A 12,108-nucleotide genomic window follows, 5' to 3' on the forward strand; every position below is an offset into this window, starting at 1 on the left:
CTGAAGTTACTTTAAACATTATCATAATACTTTTATAATTATTGCATTGTTATAACTTAAAATTTTTAAGTTAATTAATTCAGCTCTCCCATGAGAGTGATTAAGATCAATGTGACTTCCAAAGTGTAGATCAAGCAATATGAAATAATATCTCTGGCTACTATACATGCAATAGTGCTTGTGTAACTCAACAGTAACTTCAGAAAACAACAACAACAACAACAAACCAGTGACTTCAGTTCACCTTTCCTCTTTAAACTCCAATAAAGGAGTGTTATACAATAAACAGAGGAGGCTAAGAGATTTCTGAGTTTGCTGATGATTAAATTTGATTAGATGATGAGCAACTGAGAAGAGAGAATTCCTGTATAAATAATATTGACAATGTAGATTCGCTGTCCAGGTAGTCCAACTAGAATGAAGAGTAGGAATATAGAACACAGGCTTATAGCTACAAGAGTATGAGAGGAAATAACATATCTCTGTGGAAACTTAGTTTAACAAAATCATGAAAAATACATAACACAAAAATTCCATGAAAATGCAAAATTTTAAGGTACTAAGAAAAAGTTTGATGCTTTTTTGGTAAAGGCAAATATGAAATAAAGAGCAACATAAAGAATAAAAGTGTTTGTAAACTAAGAAAGTGTGAAAAAGTAGGAAAATTAAAATCTTGAGAAGAAATAATGATTTCTAAAGTAAAACACATGGTATGATTATCAGAATTTACCTATCTTCAGAGAGAACAGCACTGAAAAAGTATCTTGAGAGATTTAAAAAATAAATTCATCCCGAAAGCAGAGGTGGATAGAAAGTAGAGTGAGCTACATTTTAGAATGGGCATCACTATACCATTAAAATAGAATATTATTTGTGTAGCTTAATAGGCAAATTTTGAAATTACATAAAAATTATATTTCCTTTCCTATCTCTATAACTCCATGATAAAAACCCATGGGATTTTTGGTGAACTTTACTTTTTATATATATTAGGCACAAAATAGATTTTAGTCTGTAGTCACAGGCCTATGTATTTGGCCACTTATAACATTTATGTAAAAACAAGCAAAACAAAATTACACTATTTATTTTCTTAATCTCTCTGGTTCAACATTAGACATGGTCTTTTTGATTAATTAAATTTCATCCTTTAAGTGAAGCAAATATCTAGCTAGTAAAGTCTTTGTTGAGGTTAAGAATGTTTTAGGTCCTGGATAGCCTTTAATATAAATATAATGATAAGCATAAGAGTCTACTTAAATAGTTAAATCATCATTTTAAAACTATATTAATATGTTAGTGATGTTAAAAGCACTTACCAATTCAAAATAATCTTTCTGTATTCAGTGTTTGCAAATGCTGTATGTTTTATAATGAAATTTAAATTAGTCCATAGATGTTGCACTGACATAGTCTTTGGAACGTGAAATGAATTTAAAGACATGTTCATGCTCTGTGGAAGATTGTGGGATTGCACAATTATTGTATTCAAGAATTTATTTTCAAGGAAGGCCCTCCATAAGTGAGATTTTTTTTCTTTAACTTGACATCAAACAGAGAGTTTTAATTCAGATCAGGAGCATTCCTGTGTGGAGATAATTAATGAGAGCAAGATGTGATTTTGTTAGGCACTACTTTCACAAAATGAAATCTACTAATAAAGAAATAAGGTTATTGTTCTATGCAAATAATAGACACAATGTGCTTTGTGTACTTTTTTTAGTATTAAAATTACATTCAATGTGTGTTTATAGAGATATTGAATTATAAAATGAGTACTAAAATATCATTGGGAATATTTGCCTCAGCCTTGGGCTGTTAGCTCATTGGTAAAATGCTTGGCTAGCTTACACAAGGCCCTGGGTTCAATTTCCAGCACTACAAAGTCAAAAAAGCAGAACAAAACACAACAAAAAACTTCAGAACATTCACCTTGATAAACCTACGCCACCCATGGTTCTATGACAAGGAATATTTTGGAGACTCCAATTTAGTAACTGTTTTCAGAGACAGGATATGACTCAGAAAAGAAAGTCATCCTCATTGCTTTATATTCACACTTTGAAAAAAAAAAGAAAAAAGGTAACATATTTCTGTATAGAAGAGACATTGAAGTACAAACTGGGAAATCATTTCTCAAACTAAACTAACAACCACTAGAAAATTAGTCAACTTCCTAGGTATCATCAGTCAGAAATAAGCCTCAGAGTGATAAATGAGGAAATGAGATGGACTGTTGTTTTAGATAATTTTAAAAATCCCTTCCTACCCTAAGATTCTGGTATTGTTGAATTTTCTGATTTTGGGTTCTGTCAAGCCCCATCGTATTGGTTATTCTTCTGTCTTCTTAGTAACTATTATTCATTTGCAGCATACCCATGTTCCAAAGTAAAATTATTTCTCCAAAACAAAACAGTATTAGCCTCCTGGCAGGTGCACATGCAAGCATGCATGCAGGTGGTTGGTCTTAGGTTATTCTCTGGCTTCCTGCAAATAGAGTTACCACCGATCAAGATGGAGAAATAAATATAGAAAAAAACTGGCAGAAAGAAACTGTTAGAATATTTAGGGAAGGACTGCACACACATGATCTCATGTTCTAACTGCATAACATTTTATATCCCATTTATCTGAGAACACATTGTACTTCTTCACAAACACAAGGCTTTTTCCATTATAGATCTCGACCTTCACTGTCTTCTACACATTTGTTTTTATATTAAAATTTTTCAAATATCAATAATTTTCATGCCTTTTTATTTAAAAAGAAAATGCAAAACTAATATTGTTCTATTAATGGAGCAAAACTACATTTTTACATTTTCAAGGGAGATCTAGTGCCATTAGAGTTATTCTTAAGTTATACAGTAGATTGTTTAATGTATCATTAGCCACAATATGAAGGAGTGGGATTTTTTTTTGTACTTATATTTAATCCTTTTTACCATTTCTCCTATATTCAAATTCAGTTTTCAAACGAACAAAACTCTACTGTAAAAATAGTCAATACAGATAATATCAACACCATAACAAGAAAAAGCATACAAGTTACAAAATAACAAGAGCCAAAACTTTGCCAAGATTTCAGTTTGTCTCCTCCAGTAACAAGATTGCTAGTGCTTAACACACGTTACCAAAGGGTTGTACTGCTTGGTCTCACTACATTAAACATTTATAAATTCATCAGTTACTACTTAAAACATTCATTTATATTTTCTTACATGGAATTATGATGCATTTAGCTTTTATTCATTTTAAAAAGTTACACTGCATTAGGTCTTCAAAGGGATTTCCAAAGTGTTCAATTACTTCTAACTGGCTTTTTCTGTTTTTTGGAAAAGAGCCAGTTTCCCAGTCTTTGCACTTCCACTCTTACTCTCTCCATCCACTTGTTCTAGGGGTTGTGAAAAGAGGTTTTCTTTCATGACTGCCTCAACAGTGAGAGTTCCTTTCTAGCTTTAAAACATTCAAGCCTAAAAAAAATTAAACTGGCATCTTTATAATGCTGTAGCTTTTTCTCAGTGAGGAATCAAGCCCTCTGAACAATGAATGCTTGTCTAAAGCAACTATTCACAGAAGGTACTGCCTTCTGGGGAATGGGAAAAGTTTTACCTACTGACAAACAGGAGCAGCATAACAGGAGCAGCATAACAGAGCAGAACTTCACCCAACACAAAGTGCTTTGCGTTTCCAGCTCTGAAATAAGGAGATCAGTTACAGTCCTTCTGCTATTGACCCTTTATAAAAAGAAGGGCACCTAAGAATATCAAACAAGATCAACTGGCAGTCCAGATGAGATTGTGTGACTTCCCTTTAAAAGTCTGAAATTTACAGATTTTAAAAATGGGTGGAAAAGCTTGAGGCTTAGGCACATGTGTGAATGAAAATTTGATAATGGAGCACTAGTGACAGTCTGAGAGATGGAAGAACAAATCTTGCAAAAATTATCTAGTATCTATAAATAGCTTAAGGGGTTATTTCAAATTTTTGTTTTAGATTATACCATTTAGTATCAAAAAATTCCAGAGACCTCTGAAAAGACTCCAAACATTGTATTTTTTCTCCAGCACTCACACTATTCACTAGCTCCTCTCATTTTATGAAGTATATAAATCAATTAGAAAAATATGAAAATTTTCTTGCTTTCTCTTTCTTATTAGAAGATTGAGCCATCGTGGCTACTTGTTTAGTCTTGATTCTATTAATGAAGAAAAGAGGGTTTAAAGCATGAAGAAACTGAGCCAGGATACGTTAGCTTTTGAGGATATCTTGTATGTTTTCCTCTCTTACCTTTCCCATCTCAATCTCCATTACAGCAGTACAAGTAAAGTTCCACTGATACTTAAAGAGACCTTAAGTTAACAAATAAGGGAAAGGATCAAGGAAATTGAAGAGGGAAAAGGGGCAGCAGAAGTTACACAGGGCAGGCTTAAAGTGGGGACATGGATAGGGTCCTTCAGAGAAGAGACCCAGAAACTTTTAGAATAAGGCACTGCTATGGTTGGGGTGTGTCTCCAGCAAAATTTAGGTGTTGCCAACACACTGGTATTAAAGAGTGGAGCTTTTAAGAGGTTATTAGATCAGGAGGGCTCCTCCCTGGTTAATTGGATTAAAGCTTTATAGAAGAGGCCTAGCATAAGATTTGGCTAGCTTGCTAGCTTGCCTATCTGCTTCCCATCATTTGAAGACACACTATCCCTTCCATCCAGAGGATGCAGCAGTAACGTTCCATCTTGGAAATAGAGATCATCTTCCCAGACAAGGAAATCTTGGACTTCCTAGTCTTGGAAACTGGAATAATATTTTGTTCTTTATAAATTATCTACTCTATATGGCAGCATAAGTGGACAAATACAAGACCCCATATTTCTTTTGATGCTACCTTATCCATGTTACTAAGTGGCAAAAATCAAGAAAATGGTTAATTATGTGAGATGTTAGGCATGTTAATTTGTTTCACTATAGTAACCATTTTCTACATATGTATCTCATAACATGTTCTATGCCTTAAATATACACAATAAAATTTATTTTAAAAAACAAAGAAACATCTGGCTCTTTTCTATTAGCGCATAAACACATCAAATGTCTTGAATATATCCAAACAGGATGCCAGGAATTCTTGAAAGAATGCCTTATTATTTTCTGTAAGCATGAACAAAACCAAGCTACTTTCAAGTCAATAATTCCCCTTGAAATTGAGAAAATTATCTTATTACTTCATATATGGTCACCTCAAGTCCATATACAGAAAGTGGGGATGGTGATATCACTGCTTTAGTTATTTCCCATGCTTTCTCCTACCTATAGTTACTTGTACTTATAGATGTGATTTTTGTTATCTTTTCTCTAAAGACTTGTAATTCAAAGTCCAATGGCATGTACTCAAGTGCCAGTGTTCCTGTAGATAGCATGAAGTAAAAGTGTAGCTAGAGTTTGGGATACGTTCTCAGATTGCTTAATATGTCTGGCTTATGCTGTGTCATTGCCTCTTTCAATGTCTCTGATTCAACATTCTTTAACAGTGGCTTCCTATGTATAATATGGTTCTTCATCCTGTATCCACACTAACTTTCTGTAGCAAAAATTATTAAAAAAATTAAATATAAGAACATAATTGAAAGAATTAGAAAATGTAAAGTAATACTTTTATTTAAGGGGCATAATTTCTGACACAATGGAAAAGGAATTTAAAAATTCTTATAACTCTAATAATGGGAAACGGCATACAAAATCAAAATGGATAGAAATAAAAATAATAACTAATATTATCTTAATATGGACTATGTATAAGGCAAACTTACAAAAATACTGTCTGTTATCTTGTTTAATGTTCACTTTTACATCATAGGCGGACTGCATTATTCCTTTCCTTCTTTCAAGCACACAAAACACTGAAACACAAGGACATTGGGACTGTGCACAAGATATTCTTCCATGCACCATCAGTGTTTCTGTATAAACTTCTAACTCCGGGTGCAATGGTTTGTTTCATCTTTGAATCTATTTTCTACATTGTGTTGTATTATTCATTGTATTGTGTTGCACACCTTTTGTTTACAATGACTATGCAAGTACTGTTTGTTTTTGTTCTTGTTTATAATGTAAATCTTTTAAAGATGAAAGGATTTTTCTTTTATCTTTGCATTCTGAAAATCTAGTAGAATGCTTGAATCATAACAATCATTCAGAAATTGTAAGTCAAATATATGAATGGGTAATTTAATTAATTTTATAGAGCTATCTCACATTACACACTAGCATGTAGACTTGGTTTTAGGTTATAGTAAATGGTAAGCTACACTGTATATATAGCCCATAAGGGCCAAGATTCTATCTGTCTCATATACATTATACCATCAGCACTAAGGATAATATCTAACTCAGAATAAAGGATTAGTAAGAAGGGGTTCATGACTGAATGAGTGGATGACTCTGTCCATATTTCCTGACTAATAAAGATGAGACCTCAAGGCAAAAAAAGGCCTTAAGAACTATGATCACTTGGTGAAACCAGTCCTGAAATAGCCAAAGAATTAGTCTTCTGGATAACTTAACTCCACATAGTAACATCAAATTGCAGTATCTTATGATATCCTGTGCTTTATATGCACTGTTAAATATTCCAAAATTAGAAATAAGGTTTATTTATCAGATATAAAATTAATAATTTTATGTCTCATATCATCTTATGTTCACAAATAATACAGCTTCATAATTTCCATGGAACCATAATTTAATATTAGAAATGAATATGTACAAATTATGCTACCGGTGTAGCCAATCAAATATTGAATAGCTTTCCAACAGAACCTTGCAAATTGATAATGAACATGTAACATGTGATATTCTGGATAGTGTTATAATGATTACTTAAGTATGTCTATTCATAAATTTAAATTCTTCAGTTTGAATAATGGCTCTGGATTTTCTTCTTCTATTTTCATTAGAGAATAGAAAGGTTGTCTTCATTCACTTAATATATTTGTAACTCTAATAGTACTATGGATACAATAGTTGTACCATTTCTACCCTAGAAAAATAAGTGAAATGATCAAATGGTGTGAAAATAAATGCTTTGTTTCAATGCTTCTTCTAAAATCTACGATAATTATGAACATTATTTTATGGATATGTGAACTTGTATATCATTTGACATCTTTTGTACCATTGTAGATATTCTTCCATGAACTAGGAAAAACATTTGCTAATTAATTTTATTTGGTACTTAGTTTCAGAAGAATTTTATAAATTCCTTTGTTCTCAGATATTTTCAGTGATGGCTGAGGTTTTGGTATTGTTTGGTATTAGTAAAAAGAAAAAAAACAGGGGTTAAAGATATGAGATTTGTTTCAAGACTGTATTTTTAAATCTTTTATCATATTATATTTTCTTTCCAATTTTTCCTTTCTATCCCTTTGTTTACATCCCACTTACATGAAGAAAATTTGACACGTGCTTTTCTTAATCTTTCAAGAAATATTTTCAGTATTAAGAAAACAAGTATCGTGCATCACCTCCCCAACAGTTTTCAGATACCTGGCATTTGGGGCCATTGTGAATCAGACTCTTTCCACTGGAAAACCCTGAGTTTCCTTCCTGATCTTTAATCCTTTCTACTACAACCTGGCCAGGTTAGGGAGCACAGGTGGCTGTCCAGTTTTCTTGTTGTTTCTGTCTTAACTAGTTGAGGGATGAGGTAAAGAAATTGAGCTGACTTAACAGCGGTAATTGCTAAGCCTTTGGAAAGCTGTGACACATTTTCCAAGAAACTCAGGGGTGAGAGGATAGAGAATAACCAGTCAGGAACTCCTCAGAGAAGAAAGGATGATAACAGAGGCCACGCCTTCCAGTTCATTTTAGTAACCATTTCCAACCCAGGCACAATTCCCAAAGGGCTCTGGGAAACCCCCAGTCCATTTCCAGAGACACTCAATGAGTCTGGACATTTGTTGTTTCCCATGAGAATTCTAACCCATGGAAAATTCATGCATACATAATACTGACTCATGACTTTTCCATTAACTAATTTTACTATCATTTTGTTGCTTTTTAAAAAGGAATTCAAATTAGTCATTTACCAGTATCTATCTTATAAAGAATGATTTTATTAAAAATACTTTTAATACTATTTGATAGGATTAAAATGCAAAATGTAACAAGGTAGTTATGTATTTCTCCATTATCCTAAATAAATTAAATAACTGACATAATATTTATGCTCAGTTCCTTATCGGGAACACATATCTAAAAAAATTATCTTTCCAATTACAATGCAATTATGAGATGTCCGTTTTTCAGTACTACTAAAGTGTGCTCTGAAAACTATTCCTGTGTCCCATTGAAGTAAGTTCAGAAAGACAGAAGAGGCATTTATATACTTCTTAGAACTTAACATGAGCAAGAGGTCTAAATGTAAGGTTTTATGTTTTATAAAAAATATCAGTTAGTGATGGTTTGGGAAGGGAAAACCCCGCTCCTTATTAAGATAGCTTGAAAAGCACTGAGTTGGAAAATGAATAGAGCAGTTGCTCCTGACCAGAAGATTAAACTACAAATCTGAACATGGGCTGCATTTTTAATTAGAGAATGACAGAAAAACAGAACACTATTTCTGTCAGAAAAAATGGGGTTTCTACAATCTGAAAATATGGATTTTTTTTTTACCTCAAATTAGGATGGGTTAAATTCAGGAATAGTTTCATAGATGTGTGACTTCTACAGTAACTCACACAGAAACCTGCTTCCAGAAGGACCCCACTCTTGTATTAATGCTCTGCTCTTGGCACCTTGAAATTCTTAATGACTTTATATTTGCAACTAGGTTTTGGAATCCAGGGTGGCACTGGAGCATGCATGTGAGCACAGAAGATGCATAAAATATGCATGGCCACCATTCCTTACAGATCTATTTGCATGGGGCCTTCTAGATGCTCCTCAGCAACAGAATTCTTGGTAGATAAACTTCTATTAGGTAAGGTACTTTATTTGTCATGTTTCTCACTTTAAAAATGAAGATAATATCTGCCTTATATAATGACTATGAGAAGCACATGACATGTAGCATTTTTGCATAATGCCTGGCACATACACATGGTAACTGCTCACTTCACATGCCAGTACATCAAGAATTTTACTGTTTTGCCACCATCTTCTTGTAATCCAAGTTTTTGGTTCTCTCTTATGAAAATGAAAGTCATAGAAATACACAAATAAACCATAACCCAAAATAACACACTTTAAAGAAAAGAAAAAAATCAAAATTATTGCTCAGCTTGTGTTTCTAAGGTCAGAACTTGAAAATGTTGGCACCAGACTGGAATTCTGGTAGATTCCCTCAGTTATGTCTAGTGTTTCCCAATAGACAAGTGTTAAAATTACTGCCTTCCCTTCAAATCTCTCTCTGAAGGTTTACCTTAATGGCTCACTTTGAAATAGGATGGCTTCATATGAGACACAGTAGAATTAGTTATTTTAGAAGGACAGGACTAAAACATGATTCCTTTATAGATTTAGATATATAAAATGTACACAAATAATTTTATTACACTTCAAACACTGACTTTGATCAGTGAGTAGCATGTACCTTATATTTTTTTGACTGGAATCTAAGGATACCAAATATTATAGGTTGCATAATCCTAAAAAGAGCTTGGGAACACGGGAATCCAGAGAACAGTATTAAGACATCTATCCACTTTGCTGAAAAAATTCTTTTCTGTATGTCCCCCTGTACTTCTAGCCATTACTTTCCAACTTAGACCAAACAAATTCTTACTTTAATAATTCCCTTTCCATAACTGCTCCTTGTCTTTTCATAGCTGAAATTATTTATTTAAATGTTACTGTGTTAGGCACTGTTCTATGAATTCTAAATGTATTAACTTAAAATAAAACTATGAAGAGCTTAGTCTCTTTTACAGGCAGGAAAGTGAAGCACAGTAAGATTAAATCGTTTGCTGAAGATTATCCAAGTAGGTGGGAGAAGAATCAATATTCAAATACCAGCTGTATGACTTCAGGGTCTCTTCTCCCACACCTGGCTTTACTTCCTCTGAACCACACCTATCCTGGAAAATCAGACTCTAGGTCAACTCCAGTAGTACGTAACCAGTTCCCCCTTCCTATTTCCCAGAACTGGCACATAGGAAATCTTCAGTAATATTTTATGAACAAGTGAATATATGCTAACCAAAGCCTCCAGTCCAGACCTCTTTCTGAGCTTTAATTTCATGAAAATACACTCATCTCCTCTTGAATGTAGCATTAAGTATTCTAGGAATCTTAAATCAGTATGGCAATATCGTCTCTACTAGCCTCTGTCTTCATGAGTGGACCTGCCATTTGCCAGTTTATTGAGTGGCTATTTCCTGTCACCCGTCCTTCACTTTTCTTTGTCATTCTTTTCTAAGTGTCTTGCATGTCCTAACCTTCTTATACTACAAATTCTTCCATTGAAGAACAGTGACATCCATTTAAGGCTTTCCAGTTTTACTGCCTCATTTTTGCTAAGTTTATCTTTCAAAAACTCTGATCTTTCTCTTATCTACCTTGGTAGGCAGAACTATATCCCCCATCTCCTCCATAGGACATCCAAATGGAAATCCCTGACACTTATGAACTTGTTACTTTGTATGGTAAAAAAAGACTTTGAAAATATGATTACTTTAAGGACCTTAAGATCCTGATATCTTGGATTTTTTTTCTGGTGGGCCCAGTTTGGTCTTTGAAAGTGGAGATCCTTCCATTAATGTAGTCAGAAAATGGTACGATTGCAGAAGATGAGTGAGGGAATTGTAGCCTTATGAATTTGAGGATGGAGAATACCAATGAATGCAGGCAGCCTCTAAAACATGTAAAAGATGATGGAACAGATTCTTCCCCAGAGCTTCCAGAAAGATAGTCCTGCAAACATCTTGATTTAGCCCAGTGAGACTTAACAGGAACTTCTTACTTACAGAACTGTAAGGTAATACACTTGTGTTGTAAGCTGCCAAATTTGTGGTAATTTGTTGCAACTACAACAGAACACTAATGCATCTTTTATCTTTCATCCAGTGACTCCCTTGATATTTTGTGAAATCTTTTTTAATTCTTGCTATCTGTCTCAAATCCTCTTATACTGTCTTACATAGTACCTTTGGTATTTTCTTTCATATTCCTTGTTTCACTTTTGTACTGTTGTGAGGACTGGAAAAGGGAAAGCAGGTTGGGGTTGGGAGAGAAAGTGAGGCCGCTGCCTCTTGTAAATAAGAAATACATTTCTTTTGTGAAACTGAAATCTCAAAACATGTGTATAATGAATATAATTGTCTCAGGGATGAAAACAAAGTTTTGCTTTTTCAGGGTATGAAGAAAGACTCGAGAAATACCCATTGTTCTTACTAATTTAGTAGTAATCTCAAGGAGAGAAAAAGAAAATGTGATTACAATATAACAAATGGAAATTATACCATTTTTACTTTACTAAAGGAAATAAAGATGTTTTAACTAACTAAGTTCCTAGAAACAAAGGCAGACAGAGTGTGAGGTAAATAAAGTTTTAATATTCAGGACTCATTTGTATGACTCATTTTATAGTCCTAAAAGTAGCCTGAGAGGATCATACACTCTCATAAGCTTTGCATGTGTGATATGTTTCTGCTGTAATCAACTAAAACTATTGTTGTTACCATTTATAAGATTTTCCTTTCTACTGGGTGCTGTTGGGAGCATATGTATTAGCAATTTCTTATTCTTAAAGACAGCTCTCAGTATATAAGGCCTTGCAAAATTTGCATCTCTCTCTGTTCAGTAAAAAGTAAAGATCAAGTGGATTTGGACTTTTCATTCAATTGTGGTAAGGAAAGGAAGTATAATGTTTCAGGGATAAAGATTTCTAGTCACTAGAGAGTGAAGCACCATTGAAGAGATGTTATTATTAAGTCTTCTAAACTTAAAATACATGACTGATTTTCATTATCTTGATAAACATTTTCTTTTATATTCCTATTTTCCTCTCATACACGTATAGAGGATCAAAATGATATGCCTATAACAGTTTCCAGGTGCACAATGTTTTCACTATAAAAGAATGTTTTGAAATTTTTAGAGCAGATTCACTTATGT

General features: G+C 33.4%; 1 protein-coding gene across 26 annotated transcripts in view; it reads right to left on the minus strand.

Moving 5' to 3' along the window:
• The window catches only part of Fut9 (fucosyltransferase 9), a 220,917-nt gene that overhangs the window by 172,915 nt on the left and 35,894 nt on the right, over positions 1 to 12,108 (minus strand). For 11 of the 26 annotated variants that reach the window (XM_074077935.1, XM_074077929.1, XM_074077934.1 and 8 more), the window contains exon 1: positions 1,320 to 1,759. The exons of 12 other annotated variants lie outside the window; for them this stretch is intronic. The gene's annotated coding sequence lies outside the window, so the exon portion shown is untranslated. Of the gene's footprint in view, positions 1 to 1,319; positions 1,760 to 1,932; positions 3,697 to 12,108 lie in introns of those variants that run through there. 3 more of the 26 variants (XM_074077933.1, XM_074077918.1, XM_074077938.1) reach the window with 3 other exon arrangements.

The sequence above is a fragment of the Castor canadensis genome, chromosome 1, assembly GCF_047511655.1.
Source record: "Castor canadensis chromosome 1, mCasCan1.hap1v2, whole genome shotgun sequence".
In the NCBI taxonomy this organism is placed as follows: domain Eukaryota; kingdom Metazoa; phylum Chordata; class Mammalia; order Rodentia; family Castoridae; genus Castor; species Castor canadensis.